Below are 14,013 nucleotides of genomic sequence, written 5' to 3' on the forward strand. Positions count from 1 at the left end.
GGTAGGGCACTTGCCTTGAGCTGAAGAGCTGAGGGACAGAGCCCAGGCCCAGAGTTTAAGCCCCACAGCTGAACAACAACAACAAAAAAAGACAAATGATTGTACTGTTAACATATTAAAATGCATTCTGGGATCTGAAATTATCTCCTACACTTACCAGTCATTGGGAATTCTAATATTTAAAAAAATGTGTCTAAGTTCTGCCAGACAAACAGTGGGGTAGACTCAGAATCTTTTAAGCATGAATTTATTGAAAAAAATTGGAAAAAAATATATTGAAATTTATTTGGGAAAAAATTTCAAGTGATTCCCAGAATTGACAAGAAAGCTGAAAAACTAACCAGTTCAAGAAATGAATAGAAATCTAAGAAAGATATGTTGGGAGAGAACAGAGTATTCTGTTGTAACATCTTACTCTTTTTTTTTTCCTTAATTTTTTTTTTTTTTTTTTTGCCAGTCCTGGGACTTGAACTCTAGGCATTGTCTCTGAGCTTCTTTTGCTTGAGGCGAGTGCCCTACCACTTGAGCCACAGTGCCATTTCCAGCTTTTTTTGAGTAGTTTATTGAAGATAAAAGTCTCATGGACTTTATTGCCTGGGCTGGCTTTGAACTGGGATCCTCAGATCTCAGCCTCCTGAATGGCTAGGATTACACGAGTGAGTCACTAGTGTCCAGCTTAAATATTTTTAATTGTTATTATAAAGGTTATGTACCGAAGGGTTACTATTTCATAAAGGTAATGAACACATTTCTTACTTGACAATGTTGCCCTTTCCTTCTCTCTCTTCCAGTTTTTCCCTCCCATCACTATCTGTTCATTCTTAAAAGCTAGTCATCAAGATTACTTTAAGGTCAATTGTATTTGTGTTCACTCCTATAGGCACTAGCAAGTCCCATGATAGTCATGATAGAAGTATGGAATGACAAGGACTGGAGCCATTAGGACATGTGTTGATTACTGAGGATGAGCCAGGCTTTGACACCCATAAAGTTAGCTTAATGGTTACCTTTGCATGCACTATGCTGATGTCATTACTTCTGGAAACCTTACCTGAGAAGCACTTACATAACACCAATACACAGATGATAAAATTGAGATGCAGAGGGGTTAAGGGCCTTGTTCCACAAAATAAATAGCGCAGAGTTACATTCAGACTTTCTGGCTGATAGACATGGTTGTAATCACTTCCTATTCACCATCCTCCTTAAAGACTAATAAGCTAAAACAAGTTAAGGTTTAAATAATCCAAAGATCCAAACAGTCTGCTAGGAAGAGAGATTGCAAATGGTTGAGGGATCAGGCAGTGATGACCTTTTTCTTCAATGCTCATAAATCCTTTGTTGGGGTGGGTCTCTAACAAACAAAAACATTAGCAAGAGAAAACAAACAAACAGATGTTTATCTACAAATATCCTTTTTGGGAGATACTCAGAATGAATAGTTTGCAAAGAAGTAATGTTGAATTTTAGTAGCATCTTTAGTAAAGAATGGCAAATTTTTAGAGAAGAGGCAAAAGCACAAGGACTTTTAAGTCTTTGAGATAAATAAAGTCTAGTTAGCAAGGCTTGTTAATATGGATTCCTCTAGGCCTATAAGGGTCTAATGCTGTATTTGGTGGTTAACTTTGTTCTCTCTGGCAAAGGAGGAGGGCAGGGTACTTTCTGTATTTGTAAATCTATTTCTTGTTAGGCAAATAGAGAAAGCTGAGAGCTTTCTAGCAGTTTCTTCTTCTTCCTCCTTTCCTTTCTCTACTACTTCTTTGTTCTTCTCCTTCTCCACTTCTTTCTACTCTTCTTCTTCCTTCTCCTTCTCTGATATTTTGGTTATTGTTGTTAAGATGGTTATCTTGCTATATTGCTCAATTTGACTTAGAACTCCTAAGTTCAAGGGACTTTCCTGTCTGCCTTCAAAGTGGCTAAGACAATGGTTCACACCACTCTTCTGTTTCTTGAGCTCATCAACACTTATCCAAGAAAGGCAAGTTTCAGAATGGCTTGTTCTGGTTTCCCAGTTTCTTGAAGAGTTAGATATGGGTTTTGAAGATTCTGCAGGATTTCTTTTCATTTTTAACATATTTTTTGTAAAGAAACTGTACAGAGCAGTTACAGTTACATGCATAAGGTAATGAGTAAATTTCCTAACGAGTATTGTTACCCCCTCCTGTTTTCCCCTACCATCCCTTCCCTCCCCACCTCCCCAACTCCTTCTTCCCTTCTCCCCCCACCCACAAAGTTGTAAAGTTCGTTTTCATCATAGTGTCTTGTACATTTCATTGTTACAATTGGTCAACCTCTATTCTTATTTCAGCTATTTGTTATTTCCCTTCCCCTCCTTGAATTAGAAAAATGTATATACAAGAAGGATTTTTAATAGGTAAACATGTGAGAAGGAAGGTTTGGAGGAAACAAGCCAATCTTGTTTGAGATCAGGGTAAATGTTTTAGGGATAGTGACTGTGCCATGTGATAAGCATCTAGGAAAGCATGAAGTGTTGAAAGAATAGTGGGGAGGCAAAGAACCAAGGCATTTTTTTTCCAGTGGTGGACTGTACTCACATTTTGAGATTGGGAACAGGAGGCCTGATATGATCTGAGTTGTGATTTAAAACAACTGTTAAGTTATTTTAAGATCTCATTGAATGATCTTTGTAAACATGCGGGAAACTACTTTTTTTTTTATGTGGACATTGATTAAAGTAGCAAGTTCATGCATTATCACCATTCTTTCATTTTAAAAAGGCCACTTTTCCATTTCCTTGCCTCTCAATAAGACATGGTCCTTGAAGAAAAGTCATTTTCAAGAAAGGCATATCAATGGCAGTGCCACAACATATTGAAGTATCAAGCATAGTTCTCTCTTTCTAATTTTATGTGACTCATTATAAAACTTGCATTCACCTGGACAACAATGGTTCATAACTATGATGCCAGCACTTTGGAGGTTGAGGCAGGAGGATTGCCCAATTTGAAAACTTCTTGTTCTATACAGCAATCATGTCACAAGTAAACAAAACCAACCAAATAATCAAATGCCAAAACAAACAAACAAAACCTAAGGACAAGACAGAAAAAATACTCTCCTAAAGGGAGCTGGAGAATGATGATGAGGGAGAATGAATTTCTGTACTTAATGAATGTGTCTGAGTTATTCTGGCTACCATAATAATGGCTGTTTATTATAACTGTTTATTTATTTATAATAGTGACCTGGAAGGCTTAATCAACAGAAGTTTATTTTGTCACACTTCTGGAGGCTGAAAGTGTCAATCAAAGTTCAGCAGGATTTTGTTTCTGGCAAGTGCCCATTTCCACTTGTCACTACAGACTTTCTTGGTACATTTGTTGGGAGTAGGAACAGTGTGAGCTCTCTGATGCCTCTTAGAATACTAATACTATCAACTCACTTAATTGAAATCTAAATTGCCTCCTTCAAGGTCTTATCTCCAATCCAACTACATTGAGGATTTTGACTTCAGCATATGAGTTTTGGAGGGAGAGGATTCAGCTCATACCACAACTATTGTAGTAGTTTGCACAAGCAGTCCTACTAAGAATGCGGCAGAGGCCTGTGGGCCTGGGAAAAGAGAAGTCACACGCAGAAGATGCTGGGATTATGATACCTAGATGATGATACTTACTCATGCTTATATTCTGTCATCCCATGATCATAGTAGAGATGACTAGTTGATCAGACCACTCTTTCTTCAAATCTAAGACAATCCTTAGCACTACTTAGGTATCCTGCACTGATAGATCAGAATAAACTCATAATCTGAAATTTTTGCTATCAATATACTCTAAAAAGGGAGGTAGTTTGGGGATTGGAGATGGAAGAGTCACAGATGGTCCTAATGTTTTAGAATTGTCAGGCTAGCTTCTATGTCCTAATGTCCTAATGTCTAGAACCTGTTGGCAGTGAAATGGAATTTTATAAATGAAATTCAGTTAAGGATCTCATGATGGGAAGATTATCCTGGGTTATCCAGGTATGACTGATACAATCACAAGGATTTTCACAATAGGTGGCAGGAGGATGAGTCTGAGAAGAATGGATGATAGGAGAAATTTCAGTGATGAGACCATGAAGCAAGGAATCTGGGTGTGTAGAAGCTGGTATAGAACCAGAAAAGGGGTGATCTCATTCCTGTCAAATCTTAAAAGGATCATGAACTATAACTCTATGCCAAAATATAAGTTGCCAAGAGAAAAGTATAACTAACCTATTTGACCCAAAGACACTATGTACTGATCATTTTTATGCTGAGGTTCAGAGAAACCTGAGCAGTCATATAGAAAGATGATTGTATGCAAAGGGAATGGTCTAATGCTACTAGACTGAGTGAAGACCCAGCCAAACTCATCTCTTCAGATTCTTCTTGGGCTCCTGAATTATGGTACAAAATCCCTTGTAGAATGGTTTCTTATGATCTACTATCAGATATGATATGTCAAAGTATTTCCTTATGGCCAACATCAAGACAAAAAGGTATAGAGAAATTACTATCTTTAGACTATTTGGCTGATTTCTAGAAGATTGGGTTCTAGTTTCTACTACTCATTTTGGGGAAGATAAATTCTAGGATTTTTGGCTTACTGTTGGCAAAGAAAGGCACTAGACAGGATGAGCAAATATCAAAGATGCACATTGATTCCATGGCTATTCCTGAGGAGTTTAGAATATCATTTTCTGAGCCCCAACACTGGAAAATATTCTTCTTTAGACAGAGTGTAACCTTGTGGATGCCTTGTCACTTATGTCAGACTTCTCACATTCAGAACTGCAAAAAGACAAATTTATTTTTTTATTTTTTATTTTCAAGGTGATGTATAAAGAGGTTACAGTTACATAAGTAAGGTAATAAGTACATATCATGTCAAACTTGTTACCCCTTCCCTCATTTTTCTCCTACTTTCCCTTCTCTCCACCCCCCAGGTTGTACAGATCATTTCCAACATATTGTCTTGTGTATGTCACTGTTGCATTGGTTCCCACCTTGTCCTTTGTCTCACCATTCTGTTGTACCATTACATTTGTAGGAACGTGTTACTGTGGCAATGGGAAATTAACACAAGAAAGGTTATGCCACCAAGAGAAACACAGCAGTCAGAGGAAAGACAGCACATTTGAGGAGGCCAATAGGTGGAATAGGAAATGCAGGATTCTGGTTCATATCCTGGATGTCATGTATAGAATATGGAAGAAATATCCAACAGATGGAACTTTAGGAATAGAAAGGAAAGTATATCAGTATTTTTTTTTGTCGGTCATGGGGTCTTAACTCTGGACCTGGGCACTGTCCCTTAGCTTTTCAGCTCAAGGCTAGCGCTCTAGTGCTTGAGCCACAGCACCACTTCCAGCTTTTTCTTCTTATGTAGTGCTGAGGAATCAGCACCCAGGGCCTCATGCATACAAGGCAAGCATTCTACTACTGAGCCACCTTCCCAGCCCACATCAGTATTTTTTTAATGATTGCTCTGTGTGTGTGTGTGTGTGTGTGTGTGTGTGTGTGTGTGTGTGTGTGTGTGTGTGTGTGTGTGTGTGTGTGTGTGTGTGTGTGTGTGTATGTTTACTGAGTCTGAGGCTTGAATTCAGGCATGGATGCTATCCCAGAGATGTTTCTCTTAAGGGTAACACTCTACTACTTGTGTCACAATGTGGCTTTTTCTTTCTTGGTGGTTGATAGGAGGGAAGAGAATCATGGACTTTACTGTTGAAGCTGGCTTCAAAATGTGATTCTCCGATCTCAGTTTCCTGAGTACCTAGGATGTACAAGTATGAGCCACTAATGCTGGGACATAATTATTTTTGAAAGGAAAAGAAGTAAGTAATAATCAATATTTGTTAAGTACCTACAAGGTTTTTTAATCTTTCATCAACTTATTTGATTCTCATGACAGCTGGGAAGTTTTTTTGTTACTGTTTAGTTTTGTTAATTTCCCAGATAAGTGGTCCAGGTAACTGGAAAGGGTTAGGAGATGTGAGCAAAAAATTATTTAGCTAATAACAGATAACTCTAGATTCATATATAATCCAAGCTGATTTTAAACTAAATAATTTTCTTTACTACATGGGATTTTGGTTCTATTGCATGAGTGAGGAAGGAAGTCAAGAGAGCCTCCTGACAGATATCATAAATCTTTTCAACCACACAAAATGAAAGTGAACTCCTCAAAAGCCACTTTGATCAGTTATAGGTAAACAAAGTTTGAAACAATGGCATTGGTAAGGAATATAAAACTTAGTAAATTAGGTTAGATGCTTCTTAGAAGGAAAACACATCATGAAGTCACAACTCCAAGACAAAGTGTTTCAGATAATGTTAACAGTGATTCACTGTCTGTTGGCCCAGTAGGAGTAAGTAATGGGAGAGTGGGTAATAGAAGTCTGACTCCTCTACACTCATAGTGTCTATTCCTAAACCTCCTCACTGTGGGAGCAGGAGGAGAGCAGGGTGATTTTCCCAATGTCTGAGGGCTCCTCAGAGCTAGAAAAGGCAATGGCTGATTTCCAGAGCCAAAGAATTGGCAAGCTGGGTGCCAATGACTTACACTTGTAGTCCTAACTACTCAGGAGGTTGAGATCTGAGGCTTACTCTTTGAAGCCAGACTGGACAGGAAAGTCTGTGAGATGCTTATCTCCAATAAACTACTCAGAAAAATCCAGAAGTGGTGTTGTGGCTCAAGTGGTAGAGTGCTAGCCTTGAACAAAATGAGGCTCAGGGACAGTGCCCGGGTCCTGAATTCAAGTTCCAGGACCAGCAAAAGAAAAAAAAATGGAGTCTTCTTGGCTAAAGGGATTGCATCTTCTGCTTTTCATGCACCTCCTCTTAGTACATCCCATGTGATCTCACCTAAGGGTGAGCTGAGAGTCAAAAGACAAGCCTAGGTGCTATCCAACATTTACTGGACAGTTAACATATATGTGCCAATAATTTTAGAAAACATGATTTATTTGGCTCCTGTCATATGGGTAAAAATGTAGAAACCCAGAAACATTTAGTAAGTTGCTTATACTCTTCTAGCTAGTAAGTAGAACAGTTGAAATTTCAAACCAGGTTTATATAACTCCACATCCTCTACATGATGTTTTGCCTTGAATCACTCATGGTTCTGCAAGATTCTGAAAAACACCTAGTCCCAATAGAAATATAGATGGGATGACAGATACCACAACACAGCATAACATGTTGAAAGTAGAAAGGACATAGGAACTCTGACAAGCAACTCTGGCATCAGTATGAAGTGTGGGGAATGGGGTTAACAACTGGGCCACCAAAAGTAGGCTTCTCAAAGCAGATGGTCTTAAAGCTGGAGTCAAGGGTAGATGAGTTTCTAGGGGCAATTTTGATAGAGGAAGAAGCTATGTAAAAGCATGAAGATGCTGGATATGTTTGGGAAGGGTGAGTAGGCGGGTAACCACTACAATGAGTCAAGAGCTTATGACATCAGCTTATGACTATTGGCAAAGATGATGACTTGGACGTCTGTGAAAAAAAAAACAAAAAAACCCTAACACTTCCAGCTGAGCTCTGGAGCCATACTGATTACACATGGTCCCTCATGAGAAATGCAAACTGTTGGGTTACCTTATCATCCCATTTGGTAACTTCATTGCTCTTTAAATAATTTGAGAGGGTAGATTTTTCTAGTGAGAACCATTATGCTCAAAATTTGTAAACTCCATAATATATAGATAGATATCAGAGTTTTTCACACAATAGAATATGGTCATTTCATCATGAGGCACAACCATTTGCTTAGAACCCTTTAAAAACAGGGATACTTTTACATCATAGTTCTATAAAAATCTTCTAACTCCTAAGAAATCCATTTTGGTCCTTAGTGAGTGTTATAAGCTTTTCTCATATTTTATTCAAATTAAACCTTTCAAATAGCTGTATAATTTCTCACAAATGTAGCATTATTAATTGTGCTTTTCTGTTTTCTCTCAGTAAAATGACTTAAACTCAAGGTTGGTGCTTTAACTTGAGACATATCTCAACCTCTGGTTCTTTGCTGGTTAATTGAAGATAAGAATTTCGAGAACTTTTCTGCCCAGACTGGCAAAAGAGTTTCCCATCTCCAATCTCAGTTTCTGATTCTTGGATCTTAGTCTCCTAAGTACCTAGAATCACAGGCATGAACCATTAGCAGCTTACAATTGTCCTTATTTTAAACATTGAGTTTTCTTCTAATGTTTTGTTGTTTTCTTCTTGGATATTAAAATCATATGGCTTCTTTTATTTTTTATTAACACATATTCTTGAAAATGGATCCATCCTCCTTTGCTTTTGGAGATTTTATGATATATTTTTATCTTTTTTAAATTTTATTTTCTTGTAAATATGCTGTACAGAGAGGTTACAGTTACATCAGTAAGGTAATGAGTACATTTCTTATCAGGCATTGTTACCCCTTCCTTTGTTTTTCTCCTACACATTTTTATCTTTAACCAGTCTTTACTCTGAAACTTAAATGTCCAATTGAAACCAAAGAAATAATATTTTATGACTTTTGATGCATGTCACAGTCACCATCTGAAGAGGCAGAATATTAATACTTGTTGCAGATTCCTCTGCAATCTCACTAATGTTGAGCAGTGTGAGCTTCCTCATTTTTGCTAAGCCCTTAGATATAAGTGCTTTACGTAACTATGACTTTCCTTGTAATTATTGCGTTTCAATATTTTCTGTATTTCTATTTTCAACTTGAATTCTACTTTTTTTTTGGGGGGGGGTCAGTCATGGGGCTTGAACTCTGGGCCTGGGCACTGTCTCTCAGCTCTTCAGCTCAAGGGTAGTGCTCTATCTCTTAAGCAACAGCACCACTTCCTGAATTCTACTTTTTGTAGTTTCTTTTTCATTTACATATTGGAATTTTAACCTTTCCTTTCCAAGTTGTGAGGTCAAAGTCACATGTAAGAAAATAAGCAAAGCTGGGGCTGGGAAGGTGGCTTAGTGGTAGAGCTCTTGCCTTGCATGCCTGAAGCCCTGGGTTCGATTCCCCATCACCACATAAGCAAAAAGAAAAAAAGCCGGAAGTGGTGCTGTGGCTCAAGTGGTAGAGTGCTAGCCTTGAGCTGAAGAGCTGAGGGACAGCGCCCAGGCCCACAGTTCAGGCCCCACGACCAGACCCAAAAAAAAAAAAAAAAGAAAGAAAGAAAAAAGAAAATAAGCAAAGCTATGTAAATGGATGAGGATCAAGAACAGTGAATGCTCAGTACTGAAACATAGAGAATAACTTGAAACTTAATTTCATTTTTGAAGTTCCAATGAAATAGGAATATTTTAAGTTATACTGTTATTATTTTTAAGTAGTTGTACAAAGAAGTTACCATTGTATGCAGTTTATGAGTACAATGCATACTGATCAATGTCACCCTTTGAAGAAGAGATTATACAAACTTTTGAGATATGGGTATATGGGTTCTTATACCCCAAGTGAATCTGACATGTACAAAATTTAAGTAAGTTCATAGGCCTTTGAGGAATTTTCATACAGTCCTCTCAGGTTAGTAACTTGATTATAGCAAACTATAATAACCTGATTATAGCAAACTATAATAACTACTTTAACCAAAATGCCTGTTTAATGACAACCTTTTGCTATAATAACTGCTTTAACCAAAATGCCTGTTTAATGATTGCTTTGTTTAGTACTCTTAACAAAGAGCTACATTGTTAGGTTAGAAAATTAATGTCATTATTAGTAATTAATGTGACCTCTCTTTCTTTCTCTCTTTCTCTCTCTCTTTCTCTTTCTCTCTATTTCCCTCCCCCATCCCCCCTATCTCTTTCTTCTGTTTTTTGATGGTTGCTAACTGAATTTCAGCATTCCAACTGGGAATTCTAAATTCAGACAGAATGTTATCTCCCAGAGACATCTTATATATTTGATTCAGTAATTAAAATGTTTAGCCGGGCGCCGGTGACTCACGCCTATAATCCTAGCTACTCAGGAGGCTGAGATCTGAGGATCGCGTTCAAAGCTAGCCCGGCCAGGAAAGTCCGTGAAACTCATATCTCCAATAAACCACCAGAAAACCGGAAGTGGTAGGGCCCTCGCCTTGAGCTGAAGAGCTGAGGGACAGCCCTCAGGCCCAGAGTTCCAGCTCCACGACTGAAAAAAAAAAATTAAAATGTTTGATGTATGAAAAGTAAAAAAAAAATGATCCAGAAGAAATAAGAATAACAACCTGGTAGATTTGAAAAATGATTAAATTGAATTTTATAATAATTTAACTGTTGAAATAACTGAAATGGATAGTTCAATTGGCAGAATAAATAAGGAAAACATAATATGAATAAAAAGATACATAGAATGTGGAAGAATAAAACATGACAATCCAATGAGTGCAAGCCAATTAACATACTGAGGAAAGGATTAGCCTATATTTTCACAGCCCCTCATGATGAAAATAGTAAGGGAAAAATAATATTGAAGAGTTAACATTGGAAAATTTTCCAGAACAGATAAAGGAATCACAGATCCTGAAAATATAGCTTAGACAAAGAAGAAAAATAAGAAGAAATTCACACATAGACACAATGGTATGGATCTGTTAAACACCAAAAAGATTAAAAAGGTGGCTTGACCAGTAGACTGACAGCTGACTTCTTGACCACAATGGAAATCAAGATATACTTGTCAGCACTGCTAGGTTGTCAGAATGGATTTTAAAATCTGATTCCATTTTTTTTTTTTTACAAGATACATCCTACAGATTGCTTTTGTTTTACAGTGCTCAGGACCAAACCCAGGGCATAGTGCATGTTAGGCAAGTGCTGTACCACTACATTCCCATATCCTCCTAATTATGGTTTTCAGTGTTTGGGTTTTTTCATACCTATAAACACAGAAACATTAAAAGTAAAGAGATGGAAGAAGAGAGTCAAGTACTAACTGGATGTGAGCTGGAGTCACTGAATTACCATTAGAATGGAGGAAGGCCAGAATACAGTAAGAAAATATTTAATTCATCACAAATAATACTTTTATGTTTTTGTGACTGCAAATATCTATACTGATATCTATATATATCTATATCTCCTATATCTGTCTAAAATGACCAAATATAAATTATGGATATATATGAATTTATGTGTGTATTATATGGTTATATATATATATATATATATATATATATATGACCTTACCAAGCATAACACATTGCAATATCTATGGCTATTAGCTGACATGCATTTATTGTACTTTCAGTGCTATATTAAAACCTGTCTGTTACTAAGATACTATCATAAATCCATTAAATTTACCCATGAAGAAGAGATTATACAATCAGGTGCCTCAACAGTGCAATACACTATGGAAAAATGTGTTGTTACACAAGTGTGTTGTTAGACAAACATTATAGAGTACACTTACACTACTTATGACAGTTACTATTATGGAATCACTGAATATATTGTTGATCAGATAGTTGTTACACAGAGCATGACTGTGCCTGGGTTATGCTATGATTTTTTTTCTGGATTCTGCTTTCTTTTCCACTGAAGACTTTCTTTTTTTCAGTCGTATGTCTTTTTTTTTTTTTTTTTTTTTTTTTTTGCCAGTCATGGGGGCTGAGCTCTGGGCCTGAGCACCGTCCCTCTGCTCTTCAGCTCAAGGCTAGCACCCTTCCACTTGAGCCACAGTGCCATTTCTGGCTTTTTTTTTCTGCTTATGTGGTACTGAGGAATCAAACTCAGGGCCTCATGTATGCAAAGCAAGCACTCTACCCCTGAGCCACCTTCCCTGCCCCAGTCTTGTGTCTTTTAGCGTAAGGCTTCATACTTGGCAGGTGTTCTACCACTTGATCCATACTCCCAGCCTTTTTTGCTCTTGTATTGTGTGTGTGTGTGTGTGTGTGTGTGTGTGTGTGTGTGTGTGTGTGTGTGTGTGTGTGTGTGTGTGTGTGTGTGTGTGTGACTCCTGGGGCTTGAACTCAAACTAGGTACTATTCCTGAGCTTTTGTGCTCAAGTCTATCACTTGAGCCACAGCTCTACTTCCTGGTTTTTGATAGTTAATTGAAGATAAGATAGGAGAAAAGAAGAGAGGAGAGGAGAGGAGAGGAGGGGAGGGGAGCGGAGGGGAGGAGAAAAGAGGAGAGGAGAGGAGAGGAGGGGAAGGGAGGGGAGGGCAGGGGAGGGGAGGGAAGGGAAGGAAAGGGAAGGGAAGGAAAGGGAAGGGAAGGGAAGGGAAGGGAAGGGCAGGGAAGGGAAGGGAAGGGAAGGGAAGGGAAGGGAAGAAGAACTGTCTGTACTGGCTCCCAACATTGATCCTCAGTTCTCAGTCTCCTCAGTAGGTAGGATTATAGACATGGGCCACCAGCACCCAGCTGCTCTGGTTATTTTTGAGATAGGGTTTCCCTCTTTGCTCAGACTGGCCTAGACTGTGATCCTCTACACTTCATACTGTAGCTGTAATGAATGTTATACCCAGCTTTTCATGTTGTAATGGGGTCTTATGAAATTTTTGCCTGGACTGGTGTGGAACTGCAAACCCTGTGATCTCTGCCTCCCAAGTATGCATGAGCCACAGCTACCCAGCCTTACCTGAATAGCTTCTTACATGAGCAAACAAAATAAGAGTTTCTGTAGCTTTGCCAGAGGATCACAATCACCCTCAAAATATATTTAGATAGAGCTGATAGAGCCTTCTTCTGTAGTTGTAAACAAATAAAGGAGCCTTGATATGTTTGATCCCATGTCAGTTATACACATGTACATGCACACAATACTTATGTACATATACTGCACACATAGGCACACACTGCACACGCATACTGAATCTTTGCCTGTCCTGGCAGTAGTGTCAACACCTAGACCCCAGTTCTTTGACTCCTTTGAGGAGTCACTTCAGGGCTTATATCAATGCTTCTTCCATGTGTCTTTTTTATTGTCAGGTTTCCATCTGTGCTGGGAGCATATCATCCTGTGCTGGGAGCATATCATCCTGGTGCCCCAAACTTGCAACTTTCTCTAATTAGCCACATGAGGCACTCTAGCATATTAACCACACAATTTTTAGGATCTCCTAAAATTAAAGATGTGGGTCTTGGTGAAGAAAAAAAGGAATCTACTGTCGCACACAGTTTAAAGTTCTGGATAGGAACAAGTCCAAATGCTAGTCAGCCCATAGAATACCCCATGTTCATCAATTTTGACTCCTAAGGCAATGGGAGAAAAGCTTAACCTATGAGTAGTTAGTTAGGAATGCTGGAGAAAGCCAAGGCTCTACCTCTTCCTGTGTTCTTAAGTTACCACTTCCTTTGAACCACTGATTTGTCAGTTGTAAAGCACCTGTGGCTATTAAAGGGATGAAAGCATAGCACGTATTAAGCACTGGCCTGGTGTCTGGATTATGTGGATGTTTAACAAATGATGCTTACTTCCTATCCCACCCTAGGAGTCTACACCCTCTTGGGCCACATCTGTTGGTGGCTGTGCCATCAGAGGCATACAAAAATCCATGTGATAGACATTGGTTTTAAAAGCTAATTCAGTCTACTGATTTCTATAATACTTAGCTCTGTCTCTGCCTTTATCAAAGGACATACCAGCATTTGGCTTCTATTAGTTGGCATAGCAAAAGGCTCAGGATACTGATCATCAGCTGAAGTTTTGAGGAGATCTTACACTGCCATCCCACAGACCTTGTGCTACCTTTCATATGTGATATGAATTTTGTCTTACATTTATATAAGGATTAGCAGTTCACAGAGCACACCCACATAGGTTTCTTTCTAGTTGTTCTCAGCAATTATTCTATAAGAGAAGTCAAGGTAAGTCAAGCATTCTGATCCATGCTTTAGAGGTTGAAAACATCTCAGAGCAGTATAAAGGACTCATCTACAGAAAAAAAGTGGGTCAATAAGCTGCTATGATTTTCTGATTATATAATCTAGTATTTATCCATGGAACAGGTAGTACAGGGGTTAAGTGGGCTCACAGTCAAATGGCTCTGTGTTTAAGCTTTCTCCTCTAGAAAATGAAGATGATGCTAATAATACATTTG

The sequence above is a fragment of the Dipodomys merriami genome, unplaced genomic scaffold, assembly GCF_024711535.1.
Source record: "Dipodomys merriami isolate MVZ:Mamm:240054 unplaced genomic scaffold, mDipMer1.0.p SCAF_90, whole genome shotgun sequence".
In the NCBI taxonomy this organism is placed as follows: Eukaryota; Metazoa; Chordata; class Mammalia; order Rodentia; family Heteromyidae; genus Dipodomys; species Dipodomys merriami.